Genomic DNA, 6,000 nt, shown 5'->3' with positions numbered 1-6,000 from the left:
ATTGGGATTGATTTTTGAGCATGTTATGGATTGAATTAGAAAAAGTTTTGTATATATGAAATGTAGTCCTTATCACATGGAACAACTTTGCCAGAGTGAAGGTTTCATACTTTAGTCGTTTTCAATCTCGTTTGATGCCTTAGATTAGAGAAAAAGTAAGAAAATGCCAGTTTTTCATTCTCTCTAGAAAATTCAATATTAAAGTCTATTTTTTGAGAATTCGGAGGCAAGTCTGGAGAGAGAGTGTCTCACGGCGCTTGTAGAGCTCACCGAGGAGAACAAAACACTATCTCACGAGCGCAGGTAAATTCTCATCAGTTTTGGAGATATGGAAGCTTGAAGAAGGGTCGATTTTTCCAGTGTTAAAAAAAAACTCAACTTGGCTAATCTTTTCAAAAAGTTTTCTTTTGTTTTTTACCACGTTTTGCAGCATCGACCGCGCGCCAGTGGCCTACCTGCCCACACATGTCCTACCACCCGCCCGCCGCAAGGCTATGCTTGGGTGCCCTCTCCCCTCAAGCCCGGCTCTCTCACCACCCACACTCTGATGAATGGTCTCGAAGGCTGGTCGAGCTCCCCATAGCTGTTATAAGCTGCATAACACATAATCTCAAGCCATGGACATGAGCCCTCTCTTGCACCATCACTTCCCACCTCTCTTCTCTCTCTGGGAAGAAGAAGAAGAAGAGAGATGTATCAAAAAGTTACTTATATAGTGATTGGACTTTTCACATGGGGTGCCCAATGCATAAGTGAAGGTTCTTAGCTGGGACCTTTTTTGGCTCTTGCATGTGTTGATTTTTACCAACACCACGAATAGAAGTGCTAGTTTGAGTCATTGCAATTCTTAATATCATGAGCACTAATTATTATGTGATTCCTAAAAGCAATAATATATAATGTGGCAAAGTTACAAACAACAATATGCTAGTAGTGCTAGATAGCAAACTACATTAATAACATATGGATATTTAGCATTCCTATGAAAATGTTGTGTTACAACTTGTTTTATTTTGAACTCCATGATGTACTTTAAACAAGACTAGAAAGTGCTTGCAAATTGCACCTTCTACCTTTCTCAACAATAACAAGCCATTGGCAAGTAGCACAAATATTAATCTCAAGGGCATGCTAATGTAAATTGATTTACAAAGCTTGCTCTCATAGTTCACAACTTCCATGGGAAATTGATACAATATGAAATCGCCCACCTTTCACCACATATGAGTTTGATGTAATGAAGTTTCTTTGATCATCCCTTGATACCCCACTAGCAAGGTCCTCAATGATATAGACTCACTGTTGTTTGTCTCTCCAAAATGTAGAGAGAATCATTGAGCACATCATAATGTCCTTTGTAATGTATGCTAGCTTCTAACATAGATCATCATTGTTACCTATTCTCTTTTATAGGATAAAGGATTTAATAATCCCACCTTGCAACATGTCTTTTTTTTGTGCATACATGCATTGGTGTAATAGTACAAGGGTCTTACCCATGGGTTTTTTGTGGATACATGCATTGGTGTAACAGTACAAGGGTCTTACCCATGTATTTTCTTGTGGATACATGCATTGGTGTAACAGTACAAGGGTCTTACCCACAATGACATACTATTGTGAGGTGAGAATCCTACAAACTTGGTGTAGGTACTGAGTTATGGGAACACCTTTATGGTGTAGTTACTAAGTTATGGGAAAACGTGAGGTGACAATTCCAAAAAACTGGTGTAGGGAACCGATTTGTGGGAACACATTTATAGCCTCATGGTGTAGATCTATCTCTCTTTAATACCCCAAAAGTTGGGTAACTCCTTTTCTTTTGAAAGCTTGGTTGGACCGCTTCTAATAAGTTTGGACCCCTTAATAAGTTTACATTGGGCCATGCGAACAATGCATTGCATATTCTTTCAATAGATCATAAGTTGGTAATGAGTCAAATCCCTCTGAAAGAAAAACTATATTTTCTTGAATTTTTTGGACCAAGATGCAATCCCATTTTACCAAACCCAATGTGGTTTAAGGTGGATATCTCTCTCTTTGAGTCACTCATGATGCAACATAAAATAATGTTGAAAAGAAAGAGTGTCATATATTTTATCTTTGATACATAGAAGTATAGTTTTTTGTGGACCCAATGTTGGATGTATTTAAAACAAAAAAGTAGAGTTTTTTAATCTTTGATACATAGAAGTAGAGTTTTTAATGGACCCAATGTTGGATGTATTTAAAACAAATAAACTCATTAGAAGGCTAATGCATTTACATACCTTTTTTTGCTCTTGATTGTTTGGTTTTTTACAAAGACAATCATACATAATACCATGAAAATTTAGCATGCTTTGTTTGTATTGATGAGCTTGCCATATGCACACAAAGTTGCATTAGATAAAGGCATGCCCTATCGATGGAAACTTGGCAATACTAATACAATTATTGATGAGCTTGCCATATGCACACAAACCTTTTTTTGCTCTTGATTGTTTGGTTTTTTACAAAGACAATCATACATAATACCATGAAAATTTAGCATGCTTTGTTTGTATTGATGAGCTTGCCATATGCACTCAAAGTTGCATTAGATAAAGGCATGCCCTATCGGTGGAAACTTGGCAATACTAATACAATTATTGATGAGCTTGCCATATGCACACAAAGTTGCATTAGATAAAGACATGTCCTACCGGTGGAAACTTGGCAATACTAATACAATTAGTAAGTGCTCTTAAAGGTTGGAACTAGATAAAAAAAGTGGGGAGCACTATCTAGCATTGGTAACTTAGTTGTTAGTGTTTGTTATGGCCCATTCTCAGCTCTCTCCAGAACTCTCTCGTACATTTGCACTACATGGAAACACATTTGCACGTGCGCGCACCCATAAGCATAAGTGTTGTGGGGATTAGGTCTCTTGAAGCCATCTAAGCTAGCATATTGGTTGCTAGCTCCTCTCCTTTGAGCTCTCTCCTCCAAGCTCTCACCAAGGAAGTTGAGGGAAAATCTTACCTAGTTGGAATTAGGAATTAGTCATTAGTAAAAATTCAAGACTATAAGCTAGAAATAGCTCAATCTTACCATCCTGATCATCGTGGAATTTTTTGATTTTTGAGTAGACATCGTAAAAGGAAATATGAGCAAAGAGCTCATTGGAAGCTTCTTTGAGCAACTTTGCACACTTTTTAGGTTTTATCTTTACAAGAATAAAAATAATAATTAAAGTGATAAAACTCCTAATTAATGCTTAGCAATGCAAAGCTAAGTACAAATATTGAACTAACTAATGAAAAACAAGACTAATTAGCTTAATTAATTGTTAATTATAAAAATAGTGTAAACTCTTTACACATAGTAGAAAACTCAGTTGGAAGCTGAAATGAAGCCTCCTAAAACCTTAATCCAGCCACAAATCTAACCTTACCAACTCAAAATCACACTTAAAACCACTCATAAACAAAAAACACCAATCCAAACCCATGGTTGAAAACACCCTTCCAAGCCTTATCTCCTTGAACCACCTTACACAGTATTGTTATTGTAGGACATGGAGAAGGAAAAATGGAATTTGGAGCTTCAAAGAGATGTCGAGAGAGCTGAAGTGGATCGTGCCTCCATAACATTGACACCATTGTTAATAAGCACAAATCCCACCCTTAAGGTCACAGTAGGGTTATACCCACCTACATAGTGTAAACACTATGTAGGTGGGTATAACACTTTTTAGTGTAAACACTAAAAAGAGGAAAGAAACCACCATGTTGTCGTGGGGATTACACAACATGCTTCCCAAGGGAATCTACCCACCCATTGGTATCTTCCCAAGGGAAGTTGCCTAACTAATTACTCAGTGAGCTCATCGAGGCTGCTTCGATTTTCATTGTAGAAGATTTATGCACCAAGGGCAGATCCACCTCACAAATCAAGGAAAGCCATGGTACAAAAAACCAAACTTGCAAGAGAAAAACTCACTTATTCACTCTCACACAAGATGAAAAGGAAGCAAGGGCTCAAGAGTTCACTAGTTTGCACAAGGGAAAAGCATGTTCTCATTAGTTAAGTTATTATTTATACATAATTTTAAGTGGTTGGGCACCCTATTTGGGCAATCGAGCATTGTTTATAATGCCTATGTGACCTAGGTCATCTAGTGCACATGAGAAATAAACGATCGCATTACACTTAACTATTTATCCCCTATTTACATTATGTGTAGCTCATTTGAGCGAAAAATTTGGTAAGATATACATTAAATAAAGAACGCTCTAGCAGACATAAATTACAATGAGATGTTAAATGAATGAATTAATGATGCCCATCACTCCTAAAATACTTTGTTTGCATAAAAAATATAACGATTGGGCCCACCAAAGTTGTCCACCCACTTAACTCTATGAAATGGGGTTAGCATAACTTAGTTAGTAGAAAGAAAACACATTTTCCAAGGTCGAAGTCATAGGATTGCTAGAGTGTTTGTGGGTTCTTTCCTCGACGTAGAAAATGTTCAACACGAGAGAGAGAGAGAGAGAGAGAGAGAGAGAGAGAGAGAGAGAGAGAGAGAGAGAGAGAGAGAGAGAGAGAGAGAGAGAGAGAGAGAGAGAGAGAGAGAGAGAGAGAGAGAGAGAGAGGAGGAGGAGGAGGAGGAGGAGGAGGAGGAGGAGAAGATACAAAATCTACATTTTCATTCCTCACATTGGCTTGCCTTTTCCCTCCTCTGTTTCCTTCCCCCCCATCCTGTTACATAATTGTATGTGATCTTCCAAGAAAACGTAAGGCATTAATTACCTTTGTAATTAAATGCTAATAAGAAAAAATGTGTGGGGTGAGGCTAGTGTGTGTGTATCATGATATACGTACTAACTACTAATGTGTGCACGTGTTAATACCTAGCATGCGTGAAGGATAATTTGCTCTATGGATTTAAATCGAATCCACAAAATGCAACATAATGTTGTGCCAACAAGTGGTTTGTTAAAACTACATGTGCCTTGGAGGTACAACTTGGAGGTACAAGGTGTGCCATGGAGGTACAAGGTGTGCCATGTAAGATCATACAAGATGATTAGTAAAACCAAAGGAAAACTAAATGACTATCAAGAGGAAACCTAATGTTAGGGAAGATCTATTGGAAGGTACATCAAAGAAGTACAATGGTGCGAGAGTCCATCTCTAAAGATCTGTATATTGAATCTATGTTAACTATATCATATGGCCAAAAGTACCCTTCATAGGAGTATACATAGGCATCTAGAAAAGCAAAATCATCCAGAACGAGTATAGGGAAAACATCCGAGTTGAACGATTGGAAGAGGAGCAACTGTATCAAAGAGACAAAAACCAAGTAGATACTATCCGCTTCATGATCATGGAGATCCTCTATGGAAGCACGATCATCCACAATAAAGTTGCTGTTTAGCAGACATGGGTCTAGGACATTTGAATTATGTAGAAAAATAAAATGATGTTTGGATATGGGTCTAGGACATTTGGATTCCAGAAAATAATGATTTCATCAAGCTTAGTCCAGATCAGATGGCGCATGTGCATATATTAAACAACCAAAGATCAGATGGCGCATGTGCATATATTAAACAACCAAAGACACACATGTGTTCAACCTTGGCTTTTCTATTTGTTACACTATAGTTGTGGAAACTTGTCGATATAACAGAGGAGGAGAGCTCTAGATCACCTCTCAGCCATATAGGGAATGAGGGTAAGGTTCCCCACTGTTAGGTATATATGGTGGCCTGCTTGCCCACACATACCCAGCCACCCGTGAAACTACGCCTGGGCGCCCTCTCCCTTGAACCTCGGCTCGCTCGTTGCCTAGGCTCTACTGGGCAGTCTCGGAGTCTAGTTAAGCTCCCCGTAGCGCTATGGGCTATGTAACATTACTCCCCCCTTAAGAAGATTTTTTCATCCACGAAAACAAACTTCGGAAAGCTCTTGGATAGCATACTTTAGTGTTCCCATGTGGATGCTTCATCCTTCGCGATTCTTCTACTT

Source organism: Cibotium barometz, chromosome 3 (genome assembly GCF_041138505.1).
Source record: "Cibotium barometz isolate CiBa-2024 chromosome 3, ASM4113850v1, whole genome shotgun sequence".
Classification (NCBI taxonomy): domain Eukaryota; kingdom Viridiplantae; phylum Streptophyta; class Polypodiopsida; order Cyatheales; family Cibotiaceae; genus Cibotium; species Cibotium barometz.
This window is presented reverse-complemented; position numbering follows the sequence as displayed.